At 34.6% G+C, this 19749-nt stretch overlaps 1 protein-coding gene across 18 annotated transcripts in view; it reads right to left on the bottom strand.

The window, feature by feature from the left end:
• The window catches only part of BAZ2B (bromodomain adjacent to zinc finger domain 2B), a 434688-nt gene that overhangs the window by 319544 nt on the left and 95395 nt on the right, over positions 1–19749 (bottom strand). The window lies entirely within an intron of this gene.

Below are 19749 nucleotides of genomic sequence, written 5' to 3'. Positions count from 1 at the left end.
ATTTCAGTTCCAATAATAAATGACCTATCAGCTCCTAAAGGAGCCAAGGGAGGGAGGGGGGTTACTTCTTTCTCCAAGAATACTATAGCTTCGAGTTTGCAACCGTTCCTTGTCCCAGGAAAAAAGTTAAGCAACTAATTTTTTTTTGCTTTCAAAAGTAGGGCAGAAAATAGGATTGAAAACCTAATTTTAAAAAACGTAAACTGGAAAATAGGGAGCATAGATTAATCATTCTCACCTAAACTTTTTTTCTCGTAAACTCATAATTCGGTTGAAGTCTGTAAACCAACTAAATTAATATGCCAAGAATTCATGGATGTTTGGAACTCAAAAAGCAGGACGCAAGATGGTCCGGGATAAAACGCTATTGCCCAAACACGGGCAAATTAAACTAGCTGTAGTGTTGATGCACTGAAATAAATTTAAATAAAACGTTAAAACAGTAAGTCGTTTTAAAGTTATAAATTAAAACTGTAAAGGGTAATCTCAATTGTAGTTTTTCCCTCCAATTTCTGAGGTCAAAAAAGTGGAGGGGGAGGGAACTAATTGTAGGAATTGAGCATTTTTTAAAGAATCAAGTTAAGACTGGTAGCTCATTGCTCCATTTTTAAACTACACAGGAGGTATGCTTTTTGTCTACCCCCAATCTCCTCCCAACTTTCTGTTTACCCTTCCATTTCTCCCTCACCCCTCAATTCCAACATCCTGAAACCAATAAAGTTGAAATAAAGGTGAAGCACACCCTATTCCCTCCTGGATACACCACCCCATAGCTTCCTAAAAATGATTCTTAAAAAGCCTTAACTTTGGCTAATGTTTTATTACACAGGAAGATATATAATTTTTTTTTCCCACTGAGGTAGTGTTTTTTCCCCACAACACATTAAAATCTCAAAGTTCATATAATAAAAAATTTCATGAGTTAATTTTCAGGATGAAGAGCAAGTGAAAGGCAAGCTACGGAAGAATAATTTGACCATATATGTGTATTTTGTCCATACATTTGTGGATAAATGTATCTTAAAAGATGCTATTGTTTTATGTTTCCTCTTCAGCCACTGGCTGTGATTTTAATTGTGCTGGAGGATCTTCATTAGTATTAACACATGGGGAGATTTCACAAAGCTGCTTCATTAGGAGGGAAAAAAAAGCTTGGCAGACTAGGTCTTTTTGCATGCACTGAGAATGTCAGCCTTACCTCGGTCATTTGTAACATAATAAGTGCAAGTACAATGATTGCAATGCAGGAGCACTGGGGGAAGGGCAGAAATACTGCCTGTCTAATAGGGATATCTGAAAAAAAGGCTGCTCATTACACAGTAAAATGTATGCTAAAAATTAGTGAAGATGATGTCTCAGGAGACTGATGCTAAATAAATTAATGTGCTGATATGTTTTTAATTATTATTTTTGTAGTAGTTTATTTCGTTCTCAGGATTCACATTGAGCAGCAAAGCTGCGCTAGCACTTATTGATTTTTTTTCCCTGCCACATTCCCGGAATACAGATTTTAATCATTTCACTACACCACACTCAGTAATTTCATTAAAAACTGGAACCTTCCATCCCCAGAAAAGCATTTAATTTCAATGACATACAATTTCTCTCTTAGCAGAAAACTGTCTCTACAGTAAAAGCTGGCCTAAGGTTCAAATGCATAATTTAATCCTGAGTTTTCCATGCTCTGCATTCCTTTGAAGCTATAATTTGAGTAACTACCTAATAACTGTAATAAGGACAATAATTTCCTTATAATATATTATTAACTCATATTTAATTAACTCAGAGGCCAAGCTCTGTACATGTATGACTGGGTCAAGAGTTCTACAATCTCAAAATTTACCAATAATGTTCCAGAAGAAAAACATAGATTAAAATACAAGTATGAATGCTATCATTTAGATATTCCAGCCAAATTAATATGCAAAAAAGTTCATGAATTTTAAATAATAGTGGTCATTACTCAAATAAACAGTATTTTAAAACGTGGAAGGAAACCAGGCAACTCACTAATTCTATATATAAAGAATTATAATATTGATATTTCAAAACAATCCATTTCTGACAGTTTAATCACTAGATTTACTACTGAGAAAGTATTCAATTTTGAACACATTTTTTTAAAAAGGGCTATATTCAAGTTGCCTCAATTTTCATACAGAATTCTCTTAAACATTTCTCTTAAAGTTAAATGGCACACTTGAGTAATTTGGATAACAAAGGATATTTAGATACTTCAAGAACAATATACAGCAAAGTACGTTTCAATTTTAGGTTACAGTAATATTCTGAAATGATACTGGGTTGAAGATGGCACATTGGTTTTCCAAACAATAGGTTTTATACGGATATGTAATTTATATTGCCTGCTTTTAGAGAAGAAACCTGTGGGAAAAACATTTGATATAATTCACTTATTACTTTGAATATATATCTAATCAACAGAAAAGACTGATACATCTCTAATAAAAATGACTAACTTATATAAAAATCAAAACTCATATTAAAAATTCCTATCATTCCTCTGGGTGATTTTAAAACCATAATCCAAAAAAAAAAAGTTTTAAGACTATGTATATATAATCTCAAGTTGCCATCACATACAACACAAAGCTTTTCCTTGGTTGAATGATGGAAGTAACTTACACAAAATAAGACTTAAGTGTTGTCAAAATGTTAGAAAAAAGGATAAAAGTAATGATAATACAGAACTTGGTTTTACTGCCTACAAAATATTTAAAAACTATATATTTTATATTTTATTATCAAAACTATATATATTTATTATATAATTTGGAAAATATTTTTGCAATGCTCAGAGTTGAAATGCAATTAAATGTAAATCAATAATTAACAAAACAGTGGATAAACGAAAAACTCAGATTAACATCTAAAATTCATAAGGTGAATTTCTACATTTCAATAAAAAAAGCTTCAATTTATATATTTAAGTATATATTTAAAATAATTTGGTGCTTTTTGGGAGTTCAAATATATTATCTAATTTATACATTTAAAACTGATTTTTTAAAAAACAGCATACTAGAAATTTAAAACTGGATTATGCCAGTATTTGATACCCTCTTACTATGAAGTTGTGCTTATTTTTAATGATTCCTTCCTTGTTTTATGTTATCACATTTGATTGTTTCAGAGATTACAACACAGTCACAGAGTTGGGGGGTGGGGAGATAATTACTATAGTTATAAAATAATTTGGCTTCAGTAGCACTTAGTTCTTTGCCTAAGATCATCATCTAAATTAGTACTTCATCTTCAGAATTCTAAAATAAATTTAAAACACATCTTTTCTAATATTACTGATAACTATTTCTGAAATTCTATCTATGATACATACCTAACCCATGCTACCACTATATGCCACCACTAGATGTAAATTTTGCACTTTCTTCTGTAAAGTAGCATCTATTTTTAGGATCAAAATAGAACTTCTTAAATAGGTAGATATAGAGATAAAGATGGTCAGGTATCAAATTTATTACTATGGGTATAATACATGGATCTTCAAAGAGTAAGGAATTGACATGTACAGAGAACAAATTCTATAAAGGCTGACTACAAAAAGCCAAACGAATGAGAGATCTCAATAGTGGAACAAGCTGGCCACTGTCATGTCTTGTTTCAGTTTCAATCAGTACAAACTAATGAAGAGTTATTTGTTCTCATTCATTGAACAAACATTTGAGTGCTCGCTATATGCTATGCGCTCTGCTACAGGCTGGAAAAACATGAAAAGCTCATATTCTGGTTGATGTTGAAAGTGTGAAATTCCTGGGAGATTAGAGACTCACATAAATCATATTATAAAGATACAAATAATGAAGTTTTGTTAGAATAAAGAGGATGGGGCAACTAATTCTGACTGTGAGTCTAAAAAAGAGCTTTATCAAAGGGATGCCATTTGAACTGCATCTCAAAAACTGACAGCTTACCAGCTATTCGGGAAGGGGCAGATCCTAAGTAAAAGAAACCATAAGTTTAAATACAAAGAGCTACTAAGTCTGGTGCCCATCCACTAGTGAGAATACCAGTGCAACAGGAATTTCAGTGTGAGGTGTATCAGGGATGAAGTAGGAAAAGGAGGGTAGGATCTGAGAGTGAAAGGCCTGATACATACCATGGTAAGATGGCTGAATTTATTCTGAGCGCCAACAAAGGTGAGCAAAGGAGTGACATGATCAACCTTGTTTTTAGGGAGCAGCAACTGTCTAGGTGCATTGTCTAGTGCAAATGATAGACTGTAGTATGTAACGGTCCATGAGAAAGACAGTAAAAGACAGTGGCATTAGAGATTCAAAGTCAGATATTTTTGAGGTAAAATGTGGATTTGGTGACCAACTGAAAACACATAGAGTTAAGGGAGAGGAAGGACTGAAGGAAGACTAGTGGGATTTCTGGCTTAAAAAACCGGATAAATGGTAGAGTCATTTGTAAGGCCATTTTTAATGGAATTATCAGAATCCATTGCAAAGGTTTTTTTGTTGTTGTTTTTTCAATGTACATACCCAGGGACAATATCAAGAGATTCAGTAGGTCTAGGGTGGAAACCAAGTATTTCTTTTCCTTTTTAAAAGAACTCTGACAGTGCTTCAGATAAACACTCCTAATTAAGAACAGTATTATAAAATTGATTATAAAATTCAGTTGGAAGAAAAAAAAAGCCCTGAAAAAGAAGAGCATTGAAAGTGTGTGTGGAGGTCCCACATCGGATACTAAAATATGCTATATATATGGCCTTTATAATTTACATTTGGCCTTGGCACCTGAGAAAAAGACCAATGAAACGTAATAGAAAATTGAGAAATTGACCCAGGTGCATATGGAAATTTAACATAGATAAAAGCTGAATCTCAAAGCAGTGAGGAAGAAATGGACTTCTTAATAAGTGGTATTGGGATATCTGGGTAGTCATAAGAGATGAATTGGGATCTATTCTAAAAATGAATTTTAAAAAGAACAGATACTTAAATATAAAAATTTGAACCACATCAGTACTAGGAGAATTTATGGGTCAATCCTTCTATAATTGGAGGGTAGGGAAAACATCTCTAGTAATGGTTAAAACTAAATGCAATAATGTGAAATACTGGCAATACACAAAATACATTCAAATACATGAAACTAAAAAGGTTTATATGGCACTTAAAGAAAAAGGTTTTATATGGCAAAAAAAAAAGAAAAGAAAAAATACCACAAGTTAAGAACAATGACAAATGAGAAGCTTAAAAAAATATTTTAACTTATATGAGATAATGGAATAACCCTATATATAAAGAGTATCTAAAAATGAATAAAAGACCAACACCCTGATAGAAAAATGGCAAGAGATATGAACAGATATTTTAACAAAAATAAATGCAAATGCCCCTTACACAGAAATATCCTCAACCTCGCTGATAAGAGAAACACAAATTAAGAATCACTGAGATAGGAGTGTCTGGGTGGCTCAGTCAGTTAAGCATCTGACTTGGCTCAGGTCATGACCTCATGGTTCCTAAGTTTGAGCCCTGCATCAGGCTCTCTGCTGTCAGCAGCAGAGAAACTCTGCCCCTCCCTGCTCATCTCTCTCTCTCTCTCTCTCAAAAATAAACATTAAAAAAAAGAAGAAGAAGAATCACCGAGATACTATTTCTCACCCAACAAATTGGCAAAAATCCAAGTTTCACAACTTGTTAGAAAGGCACTTGTGGGGAAAAGGACCCTCTAAAATATGCTTATTGGAGTGAAAAACGTAAAATCCCCAACAACAGAGAATTTGACAGTATCTAGCAAAGTAACATATGCATTTCTTTTCTGACTAGCAAAACCCATTTCCAAGAATCTGATCAACACTGACAAAAATATAAAATAGATATAAGAAGATATTCACTGAAGCATTGTTTGTTACCGCTAAAGTGTGGAAAATAACCCAAATGTTCATCATAGGGAAATGGTTGAGTTAATTATGGTACATGCACAGTATTATGCAATTTTTTTTAATTAAAAAAATTTTTTTTAATGTTTATTTTTGAGAAAGAGAGACAGAGCATGAGCGGGGGAGGGGCAGAGAGAGAGGGAGACACAGAATCTGAAGCAGGCTCCAGGCTCTGGGCTGTCAATACAGAGCCCAAGGTGGGGCTCAATCCCATAAGCTGTGAGATCATGACCTCAGCTGAAGTCAGACACTTAACAGACTGAGCCACACAGGTGCCCCATGCAATTTTTAAAAATAAATAAGGAAGGAATGTATATAGTATGAAGTATTTCACACCTACCGAATATATTGTTAAGTAAAACAAAAAAAAAAAAGCAAGGTGGATAAAAACATCAACGGTATGCTACCATTCTTACATATATTTACCTAATTTTTTAAATGAAAGGAAAAAAGTCAAAACTTTAAAAACATGATCACCTATAAGGAGAAAAGGAACAAGGTAGAAAATACAGAATAGTAGGAAGTTTTCACATAAGACTTGTTTTGTAGATGTGATTTTAGAACCATATAAAGTAATTTACATAATTAGAAAACAAAAACAAATTAAACTTAAAAACACTCCCATTAAATGAAAGTTAATGAAATGAATGAACTTGATTGCATATGGAGTTCCATGCAGAGAATATTTCAAGTGCCTTTACATACAATAATTTTTTTAAGTTTATTTATTTATTTTTGAGAGACAGAGACAGAATGAGAATAAGTGGGGGAGGGGCAGAGAGAAAGTGGGACAGAGGATCCAAAGCAGGGGCTGTGCTGGAAGCAGATAGCCTGATGCAGGCACAAACTCATGCACCATGAGATCATTACCTGAGAGAAGTCTGACACTTAACTGACTGAACCACCCAGGTGCCCCTACATACAATAATTTTTAAAAACCACACACAAACAGTAATTTAACAGCATATCCCTCATAGGATATAAACTAAAAAATAACTTTAAAGCAGCAACAAAACAGGAACTTAAATTGCTATCACTAACCATATTTTTGTGGTATGAACTGGTGTTGTTACTGTAATATTGTTGCATGCACAGTCTGAGATAAAGCAAATGGATGTTTTGCAAACAGCAAAGTTAGTGTTTTTAAAAATTAATTTTTGCTACGGGACAAAAAAGAAACATATAAAATGAATGAGTTACATGAACTCTCTGATCCTGAATTTGAACTCTGATCCTGAATTAGGATATATAAATGAACTCATTACATATTTTATATTTAAAAATATATACTTCTTAGTTTTGCTCACTGTAAAAGCCTTAAAAACAGGGACCATTGCAGAAGCAACAAGCACACACCTGTGTACCCATATTATAGTCTCTAAACACCATTTGCCCTGAAAAGAATTCCTTGATGTCAAGGCTGATTCCAGGTTCAGGATAGGAAATGTCCAAGATAAGCCTAGAATACCCTATTACACCATTAAGCATGGAAACTATCCAGATTACTGGCTTCATGCTAAAAGGACTAGAGAAACAATTTAAAGAGGACAAATAGAAGTGACTCCCACTGGCCAAAGATGAGACAATTTGAACAACTACAATGGAATGAAACATAAATATATCTTAATATATAAATTTATAATGATACTCTTTTAAAAATCTCATTTTTCATCTTTGAAGGATGCCAGGAACCAACTCATAATTTTGAAAACTGGTAAATAAAGGAAACAAGAATTTATTCAACATTTCCTACCAAATGTGCCTTTGGGAATCTAATTTGAAATTGTGTTGCAATATATACTGCTATATATCTGCATGTATGTGTGTGTCTATATATACAAAGATTTCAACGTTAGATTTCATTTTTTACAAAAGAAGCTTAAAAATGTTACTGGTCTGGGTGCCTGAGTGGCTCAGTCAGTTAAGCATCTGTTTCTTGATTTTGGCTCAGGTCATGATCTCACGGTTCTTGGGATGGAGCCCCCCATGTTGGGCTCCATGTTGACAGCATGGGGCCTATTTGGGATTCTCTCTCTGCCCCTCCCCCTGCTCATCCTGCACTCTTTCTCTCAAAATAAATAAATAAACATTGTTAAAAAATGTTATTGGCCTGTACTAATGGTTACTGTTCAAGTACACAATTAACCTGTGAGCTTCAAGGCAGAAAAAACAAAGAGGGAATATAATACCATTCTCCTTATCTGGTAAATAAGAAACTTACAACTTATTTTATTTATTTATTTATTTATTTATTTTAATATAATTTATTGTTAAATTGGCTTACATACAACACCAAGAGCTCATCCCAACAAGTGCCCTCCTCAATGTCCATCACCCACTTTCCCCTCTCCCCCACCCCCATCAACCTTCAGTTTGTTCTCTTATATGTAAAAGTCTCTTATGGTTTGCTTCTCTCCCTCTCTGTTTGTAACTTTTTTTTTCACCTTCCCTTTGCCCATGGTCTTCTGTTAAGTTTCTCAAGATCCACATATGAGTGAAAACATATGACATCTGTCTTTCTCTGACTGACTTATTTCACTTACCATAATACCAAATGGCATCATTTCATTCTTTCTCATTGCCAAGTTGTATTCCATTGTATATATAAACCACATCTTCTTTATCCATTCGTCAGTTGATGGACATTTAGGCTTTTTCCATAATTTGGCTATTGTTGAAAATGCTGCTATAAACATTGGGGTACATGTGCCCCTATGCATCAGCACTCCTGTATCCCTTGGGTAAATTCCTAGCAGTGCTATTGCTGGGTCATAGGGTAGTTCTATTTTTAGTTTTTTGAGGAACCTCCACACTGTTTTCCAGAGTGGCTGTACCAGTTTGCATTCCCACCAACAGTGCAAGCGGGTTCCCGTTTCTCCACATCTCTCCAGCATCTGTAGTCTCCTGATTTGTTCATTTTAGCCACTCTGATCAGTGTGAGGTAGTATCTCAGTGTGGCTTTGATTTGTATTTCCCTGATGATGAGTGACACTGAGCATCATTTCATGTGTCTGTTGATCATCTGGATGTCTTCTTAGAAAAGTATCTATTCATGTCTTCTGCCCACTTCTTCACTGGATTATTTGGTTTTTGGGTGTAGAGTTTGGTGAGTTCTTTATAGATTTTGGATACTAGCCCTTTATCCGATAAGTCATTTGCAAATATCTTTCCCATTCCATTGGTTGCCTTTTAGTTTTGTTGACTGTTTCCTTTGCAGTGCAGAAGCTTTTTATCTTCATGAGGTCCCAATAGTTCATTTTTGCTTTTAATTCCTTTGCCTTTGGAGATGTGTTGAGTAAGAAATTGCAGTGGCTGATGTCAAAGAGGTTGTTGCCTGTTTTATCCTCTAGGGTTTTGATGGTTTCCTGTGTCTCACATTTAGGTCTTTCATCCATTTTGAGTTTATTTTTGTGTATGGTGTAGGTGGTCTAGTTTCATTTTTCTGTATGTTGTTGTCCAGTTCTCTCAGTACCATTTGCTAAAGAGACTGTCTTTTTTCTATTGGATACTCTTTCCTGATTTGTCAAAGATTAGTTGGGCATACATTTGTGGGTCCAATTCTGGGTTCTCTATTCTATTACATTGGCCTATGTGTCTGTTCTTGTGCCAATACCATACTGTCTTGATAATTACAGCTTTGTAGTGGAGGCTAAAGTCTGGGATTGTGATGCCTCCCACTTTGGTTTTCTTCTTCAATATCACTTTAGCTATTTGGGGTTTTCTGTGGTTCCATACAAATTTTAGGATTGTTTGTTCTAGTTTCTTACCAATTTAGTAAGATGAACTTAAAATAATGGAATAACATCAAACAAAATTTTATAACGAATGTATAAACAATATTTATATGGTTTCCATAGCAGTCCTCCATGAAGGCCAAGGGTGTAGTGATAAATATAATTAAGTTGATTGAATTTATTCAGTTAGACTCTTGCTCATGCAAGTCAATCATATAAGACTGTATATATTATGCCCAGCAGCACTCCAGGGGCCGCCACATGTTGAATCCAACTCATACCAACTCATGACAATCAAAGTAAACTTTTCAGGAAATTTGCACGTTGGCTTTTCTTTTTTATTTATTTATTTATTTATTTATTTATTTATTTAACGTTTATCTATTATTGAGAAACAGAGAGAGAGAGAGCATGAGCATGAGAGGGACAGAGAGAAGGGGAGACAGAATCTGAAGCAAGCTCCAGGCTCTGAGCTGTCAGCACAGAGCCTGACATGGGGCTTGAACTCATAAATTGCAAGATCGTGACCTGAACCAAAGTTGGATGCTCAACTGACTGAGCCACCCAGGCGCCCCGCAAGTTGGTTTTTCAACACAGTCATTACCAAAAATAAATATTTTCAAACTTAAAAATCAAGTAAACAATATTAAACACAAACACTCAAAACTCATCACTTCTTATTTTATTATGCTTTACTATCATAGGTGTACTTCAGGTTATTTATGTTTGCTGTAGTACAGCAAAAACAAATCAACAACAACAACAACAAAAACTACAGGTAGTTGTGTGCTACCTCTCATCTCTTCCCAACTCTGTGTTCAGTGATGGCACATTGGTAGCTTGAGATGGACCATGACGGGAACATTTACACAATGGAAACTGGCAAACACAACATATCAGTGCGTAACAATGTGTTTTTTTTGCTAAGTCTAGACTTAAGAAGTTAATGGAAAAATGTTAATGCAAATTAAACTTACATGTTACATTGGAATAACAGAAAAAATGGGAAAATAACAATCTTCTAATATTTGAAACCTATTAACAAGTTAGCAAGAAGTCACTCACATCATTGATGAACAAGTTTTTTTTTTTTTAATCTTATTCACTTAAACAAAAGTATCAACGGCCATTTATGTCAGAACTACATTCTTCAGCAATTTCAACTACAGGTTGGCTACAGACACAAGAGTTTGGTAAAATCAATGAGAGCATTCTGTGAAAATAAACTGGCTATATCTATTTGACAATACAGTATTATATATTTTATTATTTGAAATTTATTCAAATAATTTTCCCAGATTTACCACCATATCTCTGTTGGAGAGGACCATAATGGCTACTAGCCCTTGAGGAATGCACAATCCAATTGAGAGAATCAATAATCTAAAATATCTGATACAATGTGATAAATAATCTAACAAAGGTATTCAAAGTAAAGTAAGTGCACATTAGATATTTTCTCTGGGTAGAGATGGGGGAAGAAAAATGTGTATGAGTCAATCTCATAGTAATTAAGCCTTCTTTGCATTACAGTTTATCTTGATGTATAATTTATAGCATTAAACTTTATAATTTAGCTCTGAAGGATAGTTTCAAAGTATTCAAGGTACTGACACATGCCATTTGGGCAAGCCCTCTAAAAATCACAGAAGTAGTGTTTTCTGGATCAGGAAGAAATTTTTTTTTAAGTTTTTTATTTATTTTGAGGTGGGGTGCAGAGAGAGAAAGAAAATACCAAGCAGACTCCATACCACCAGTGTGGAGCCTGACATGACACTGGAACTCATGACCCATAAGATCATGATCTGAGCCAAAATCAAGTTGGGACACTCAACCGACTAAGCCACGCAGGCGCCCCAGGAAGAAATATTTTTATATCCTATCTGATTTCAAACATTCATGTGACTCCCTTCCCAACTTATGGTCAACATGTTTCAAGTTTGAAAACCAGGGTTTTATATTCGCCCCTCATTTATTTTCACAGCATCCTGAAACATATATATTCTAGGACCAAAATTCAATCCTAAGCATAATTTTCACTACTTCCCTTATATTTTGTTAGTCATCTTATTATTGTTATTTTTCTTTAAATAGACTCCAGGCCCAGCATAGGGCTTGAACTCACAACCCTGAGATGAGGAGTTGGATCCTCTACTGAGCCAACCGGTGTCCCCTTCACTCCTATTAAAAACTGAATCAACAGGCACCTGGCTGGCTCAGTTAATACAGCATATGACTCTTGATCTCCTGATTGTGACTTCAAGCCCCATGCTGGGCATGGAACTCACTTTAAGAAAAAATTAAAAAAATAAAAAAAATAAAAACAGAATCAGATCAGTCCATATTGTTTACAGACAATTGTGCCCTGGGAATAATGCAATATAAGAAATAATATTCAAGTGTCAACTCTTTAGTATAGTAATGTTGTTCCTTGTCCTACAGCTTTCAGTCTATCAATATAGATTCCAACACACCTTTTCCAGGACATTTTTTTGGCTCAAAATCTAATTGTGATCCAAATTTTTTCAATTTCTTCCTCTTTAACATGGATTTTCACTGACCTTAAAAAAGTTGTCAAGCATTTCACTCTCATAAGTGAACTGCACATAGGTAAAAAGCTCATTCATACTCTTCACATAAAAGGTTTCATCCAACTGTAAAGCCAAGTATCTATTAGCATGTACATGTTAGAGTAACTGTGCATTCATACTGTATATCATTAATAGTATAGTGTCCAAATGTATCACATTAAAGGAATATTGCCAAAAGTTCATTCTGACTTATTCCCAAACATAATATTTATTATTTTGTTGCTTGTTTAATAAGCTTGGAAAATGTGTGGCTTATAACTGCTTTTTTGCTCTGAGGAGTGCAACACTTAATTAATACTTTCTTAGCGTTAGTGTCTTCACTTTTAGAGACAAAAATACTGGAAAGTAATATTTTGTGTTTATTCTGGGAAGCTTTTACTATTTTACCAGAATAGTTTACAAAAAATGTCATTAGTTTGTTTTTTCTTTAAAAAGAGTCAAAGATATTAAAATATCCCTAGCCCAAATGAATTCAAATTACTTTTTATGATCTCACTCTTTCCCCCTATATATTTATAACCTTTCTTCCATTCTTTATTGAAGAAAGACAATCCAAAAGAGAGAGAAAAATTATCCTCCTGAGATACAAAACAAATGACAGAAATCACCTGCAAACAAGGTAATATAAACTGGATTTAAAAAAAAATTTTTAATGTTTATTTTTAAGAGAGAGAGAGAGAGAGAGGGCAGGGGCAGAGAGAGAGGGAGACACAGAATCCGAAGCAGGTTCCAGGCTCTGAGCTGTCAGCACAGAGCCCCAATATGGGCTCAAACTCATGAATCCTGAGATAATGACCTTAGTGGAAATTGGACACTTAACTGACTGAGCCACCCAGGCGCCCCAAGCTGGATCTTTTAAAAGAGGGGAAAAAAATTATGAACACTGAGGTATTTATTATGGTTAAACTATAAGGAGAGGGAGACAATTCAGAAGGAGCTTTTTTTTTTTTAAGGTAATCTCTATACCTAATGTGGGGCTCAAACTCACAACTCCAATATAGAGTCACATGGCCTACTAACTGAGCCAGCCAGGTGTTCCTCATCTAGAGCTTTTGTTGCAGCTTTTATGTGCAGCTTTTGTTGGAGGAATTAAGTCAAGTTCACTGAGATTTTCTTGGAAGTTCACCTTAACTACTGAGGGGAGGAAACGTATCTTTATTCTGAGGGACACAGCCCTTAGGATTCAGATTATTCCTTTAGTTTAGGAGTCTTGAAGCCTCTGTTTCTGCCTCAAAATTACCCTACCCTTCACGTTTCACCTTTCAGTCATCTCTTCCCAGCAGCTGTTTCTATTTCTGCTTACTAAGAAAGAGAATAATATATTGAGACACTATACATCTATTCTCTACTATTATAAGTGTATCAGTGATGAATCTCAAGATCATCATTAATCTTGAGATTAAGGGAAGCTTTTAGGGAGTAGATGTAAGGTTGGGCACCACACTGTGCTTCAACAAATCTTTTGTTTCTTTCCCTTGCTATCATCTTTTGAAATGTATGATATGAGATTCCACCCTGTTTCTCATTTCTGGTTACTGCTAGTGAACATTTTGTTTTGTTTTGGGTTTTCTTCTGGTTCTTACTTTCATTTTTTTAATGTTTATTTATTTGTTTTGATAGAGAGTGAGAAAGCAAGTGGCACAAGAGCAGAGAGGGAGAGAGAGAACCCCAAGCAGGCTCTGCACTGTCAGCGTGGAGCCCAACCTCATGAATCACGAGATAATGACCTGAGTCGAAATCAAGAGTTGGACTTAACTGACGCTTTACTGGCTGGGCCACTCAGGTGCCCTCCGCTTTTTTTTAATTGTTGTAGCTCATATCATTAACTATCAGAAGAATGAAATTCTGTAGCTTCTTTCTACCATCTTTACACAAAAGCCTCTTTTTAAAACAATTTTTAATGTTCATTTATTTTTGAGAGAGAGACAGAGTGTGAGCAGGGGAGGGGCAGAGACAGAGGGAGACACAGAATCCAAAGCAGGCTCCAGGCTCCGAACTGGCAGCACAGAACCCAACACAGAGCTCAAACTCACAGACCAGAAGATCATGACCTGAGCCTAAGTTGGATGCTTAACCAACTGAGCCACCCAGGACCCCTACACAAAGCCTCTTAACTGAAAACATAGTTAATTGAAAGCATATTTGTTATATTTAGATGGTATGACACATAATACCAAAGCTTATATCTAGAGGAATTTTTGTCTCTACTAAAATCTTTTCATACCTCCTTTAATTACTATACTATACCAGGTCTTTTGTTTCATTCAGTCGTTTAATTGTTTGAGAAATTCTTACTGAAATTCTATTTATATGTCAGGTATTATTATAGATGCTAGGGATGCAGCAATGAAAAAAGTAAACCTGCCTTATAGGGCTTACTTTCTTGTAAGGAGAGATAGGCAATAAACAAACAAGCAAACACAGTATGTACCAGGGTCAGCAAACTTCCTCTATCAAGGGCCAAACAGTAAATGTTTTAGGCTTTGTGGGCCATGCATCTCTGTTGCAATCTCCCAACTCTTACAGTGAAAAATAAAAATTAAAAAAAACAGCCACAGACAATGTTAAAAAGGCAGGCATAGCTGTCTCCTGAGAAAATCTTACGTACAAAAACAGACGGTAAGTAAGATTTAACTCACTGGCCATACTTTGCAGATTCCTGTTATATATGACTATAACAAGTATTATGGAGAAAAAATAGTAGAGGCAAGATGTATAAGTAGGTCTAGGAATAGTGAAAAAGGGCCCCACTAATAAGATATTTGGGCAAAAACCTAAAAAGAAGTGAGTGAATAAGGCATGTAGACATATAGGGGAAGAGCTTCCCAGGCAGAGGGAACGAGATTTGCAAAGGTCCTGTAGTGAAAGCATGCTTAGTTTGTTCAAGAAAAGTAAATAGGAGGGGTGCCTGGGTGGCTCAGTCAGTTGAGCATCCCAGCTCAGGTCATGATATCACAGTTCGTGGGATCTAGCCATGCATCAGGCTCTGTGCTGACAGTGTGAGCCTACTTGGGATTCTCTCTCAAATAAAAATAAAATCTCAAAGTCAACTAAAGATTACATATCGACAATTGGGTTTACAACAAAGCATCATAGCTGTTTCACTGAAGTGGTTAGAAAGATTTTCTAAAAACTTCTTTCAGTTAAGGAGTATGTCTTTTAAAGTCCCCCCCGCCCCCCGCCCCCGACAACGCAGGGTTTGGGAAGTATTTTCTAAGCTCTTAAAGAATCTGGGAATATATTTATGTTTCTTTTAGAAATGAGACACAAATCAGTTGAACACAAAATTCTTAAATCAATCTTTTCCCCTTAAAATTTTCTATTTCTTACAGAATTTTACTGTTAAAAAATTGAGTCCATTCAATTGAGCCTGAAACATGTAAAATTTTTTTACGCTTTTACTGTTAAGTAATCTCTACACCCAACATGGGGCTCACACTTACAACCCTAGATCAAGAGTCGCATGTTCTACAGACCGAGCCAGCCAGGTGCTCTAAGATTGCTTAATAATTAATGGAAATTAAATTTTATTTCCTTATAGGTAACATGACTCTTCCGAGTGTCTATTCTTATTATAATGCAAAAATACAGTCAGGTGGATTTAAGAATTGTTCTCTGTTAGGGGTACCTGGGTAGCTCAGTCAGTTAAGCGTCTTGACTTCAGCTTGGGTCATGATCTCACAGTCTGTGGATTCAAGCCCCGCGTCAGGCTCTGTGCTGACAGCTCAGAGCCTAGAGCCTGCTTCGGATTCTGTGTCTCCCTCTCTCTCTGCCCCTCCCCTGCTAGTCTCTCTCTCTCTCTCTCTCTCTCTCAAAAGTAAATAAAACATTTTTAAAAAAGTTAAAAAGAATGATTCTCTGTTGATTCTTCTTAGATTAGCTGAATTATTTAACTGGAATTCTTAGATTTAAAAATCTTCATAAATATGTTTGATTTTTGCTCATTTTCTAGTTGCTTATTTTGTAACATACCTAAGTTGGATATATTTAAAAAATAATATCATTGCATATATTCTTCTTTTCTTCTGCTTACAGGGAAATTTCAAGATTACATCAATGATTTGTTTGCATGGTCATTTGGGTACATATTGCCACTAATAAAGACTTAAATTCCATCAGAGAAATTTTAATTTCCTCAAAATCTTTCCTGATATTACTTAACTCCCTTTTTACCCAATCTTAACATTTTTCTATTCTACTTTGGGTTTTCTGCTCAACTGTTATCAAAATCATACTTTCTAACTTATAGCAGATATTGAAAATGTTTATAGAATTTTCTTTTAAGTTTTAGTGTTATATTCTTTCCTTGATTTGGAGGATAATGTACATTTGCTCCTCTTCTGTAACATGTTTTTCATCCATTGCTTAATGACTTTTTTCTGTTTTCTTTCACCTTAATGAAGCGTTACCTATAACAACTTAGAGCTTGTCATAGGCTATAGCATAGACCTTCTTTGTGCACACTTCAGTGATATACAGGTTCTCAGATTTACAGCTGGATATATGTATATATATTATACCTATATGTGTATATCTTAGTTTATGAGTGTATATAGTTTATCACTTAATTCCCAGTATCAAACAGGTCTTAATCAAGTGGTGAGAATCTTCTAGATATCAGGCCACCTTACCAAAAATCAATTTACTAAGAGCTAACCTTCAATTTACTAAATGATTTGTTAAATATATCAAACTCATTCACAAGTAACAAAGGTAAAGGCTTTAACATATTTTAAAAAAACATATAAAAATATAATGAAATTTCAGAAAATAAAAGATCAGTGTTTCACATAAAAATATTTTTACATATTTAAAAATTTTTTTAACATTCTCTTTTAGATTTTATTTTTAAGTAATCTCTAACATGGGCTTGAACTTACAACCCCAAGATCAAGAGTCACATGCTCCACCAACCCAGCCAGCCAGGCACTCCTTTTAACAAATTTTTGATTTGGGATTGTTTGTGCTAATTTTTATTTCTTTTCAAAGCTTTTGTTTTTATGCTTAACATTTTAATTTTATTTTATTTAAAAAAATTTTAATTCTAGTATAGTTAAAATACAGTGTTATATTAGTTTCAAGTGAACAATATAGTGATTCAAAAATTCTATACAGTACTCAGGGATCATCAATGTAAGTGTACTCTTAATCCCCATCAACTCTTTCACCCATCCATCTACCCATCCCTTCTGATAACCATCAGTTTGTTCTCTAAAGTTAAGAGTCTATCATTTATTTTTTTCCTTTGTTCATTTGTTTCTTAAATTCCACATATGAGAGAAACCACATGGTATTTGTCTTTCTCTGACTTATTTTGCTTAGCATTATATTCCATAGATCCATCCATGTTGTTGCAAATGGCAAGATGTAGTTCTTTTTTATGGCTGAGTAATATTCCATTGTATATATATACCACTTCTTTACCCATTTATCTACTGATGGACACTTGGGATACTTCCATATTCTGGCTATTGTAAATAATGATGCAATCAACATAGGGTTGCATATATCTTGTTGAATTAGTGTTTTCACATTTTGGGGATAAATATCTAGTAGTGGAATTACTGGATTACATGGTAGTTCTTTTTTTATGTAGGTTTCACACACAGCACAGAGCCCAGTGCAGGGTTTGAACTCACATCCCTGAGATCAAGACGTGAGATCAAGAATCAAATGCTTAACCAAGTGAACCACCCAGGCACCCCTATGGTAGTTCTATTTTTTACTTTTTGAGGAACCTCCATACTCTTTTCTCACAGTGGCTGCACCCATTTGCATTCCTTCCAATAGTGCTCAAGGGTTCTTTTTCTCCACATCCTCACCAACACCTATTGTTTCTTGTGTTGTGGATTTTAGCCATTCTGATGGGTGTGACATGATATCCCATTGTGGTTTTGATGATCATTTTCCTGATGATTAGAGATGTTGAGCATATTTTCATGTGTCTGTTGCCCATCTGTATGTCTTTGTTGAAGAAATGTCTTTTCATGTCTTCTGCCCATTTTTAATTGGATTATTTGGGTGTTTTTTTTGGGGGGGGGTACTGAATTGTTATCAGTTCTTTATATATTTTAGAATCTAACCCTTTATCAAATAGGTTATTTGCAAATATCTTCTTCTATTACATACCTTGTCTTTTAGTCTTATTATTTCCTTCACTGGGCAGAAGCTTCTTATTTTGATGTAGTCCTAACAGTTTATTTTTACTTTTATCTCCTTTGCCTCAGGAGATATATCTAGAAATATGCTGCTATGGCTGATGTCAGAGAAATTACTGCCTGTGCTTTCTTCTAGGATTTTTATAGTTTCAGGTCTTACATTTAAGTACTTAATCCATTTTGAGTTTATTTTTGTGTATGGTGTGAGAAAGTGGTCTAGTTTTATTCTTTTGCATGTTAACTGCCCAGTTTTCACAACACTATTTGTTGAAGAAACTGTCTTCTTCCCACTGCACCTTCTCATCTCATTTGTTGAAGATTAATTGACCACATAATTGTGGGCTTACTTATGGGCTCTCTATTCTGTTCTACTGATCTATGTGTCTATTTCTGTGCCAGTACCATACTGTTTTGTTTACTATAGCTTTGTAATAAAACTTGAAATCTAGACTATGATACCTTCAGTTTTGTTCTTCTTTTTCAAGATTACTTTAGCTATTTCAGGATCTTTGGTTATTCAGGATCTAAACACATTTTAGGAATTTGTTCTGGTTCTGTGAAAAATGCTGTTGGTGTTTTGATAGAGACTGCATCAAATCTGTAGAGTGCTTTGGGGAGTACGTACATTTTAACAATATTTGTTCTTCCAGTCCATGAGCATGGAATTTATTTCCATATGTTTGTGTTGTCTTCAGTTTCTTTCATCAGTGTTTTATAGTTTTCAGAGTTCAAGTCTTTCACATCCTTGGTTAAGTTTTTCCTATTTTATTATTTTTGGTGCAGTTGTAAATGGGATTTTCTTAATTTCTCTTTGTGCTGCTTCATTATTAGCATATAGAAATGCAATGGATTTCTGTACATTGATTTTGTATCCTGTGACCTTACTGAATTCATTAATCAGCTATAGTATTTGTTGGGTGGAGTCTTTAGGGTTTTCTATATATAGTAATATGCCATGTGCAAATAGTGAGAATTTTACTTTTTCTTTACCAATTTGGATGCCTTTTGTTTTCTTGTGTAATTGCTGTGGCTACGACTTCCAGTACTATGTTGAATAAAAGTATTGAGAGTGGACATGCTTGTTTTATTCCCCATCTTAGGGGAAAAGCTCTCAGTTTTTCACCGTTGAGTATGATGTTACCTGTGGGTTTTTCATATATGACCTTTATTATGTTGATAAGTTCCCTATAAATGTACTTTGTTGATGGTTTTTATCATTAATGGATGTTGTATTTTGTCAAACACTTTTTCTGTATCTATCGAAATAATCATATGGTCTTTATCTTATTGCTGTGATTTTTTTGAAAGCTCTTGAATTTAATTGAATGAAA

This window comes from Panthera uncia (assembly GCF_023721935.1).
Source record: "Panthera uncia isolate 11264 chromosome C1 unlocalized genomic scaffold, Puncia_PCG_1.0 HiC_scaffold_3, whole genome shotgun sequence".
Lineage (NCBI taxonomy): Eukaryota > Metazoa > Chordata > Mammalia > Carnivora > Felidae > Panthera > Panthera uncia.
This window is presented reverse-complemented; position numbering and strand designations above follow the sequence as displayed.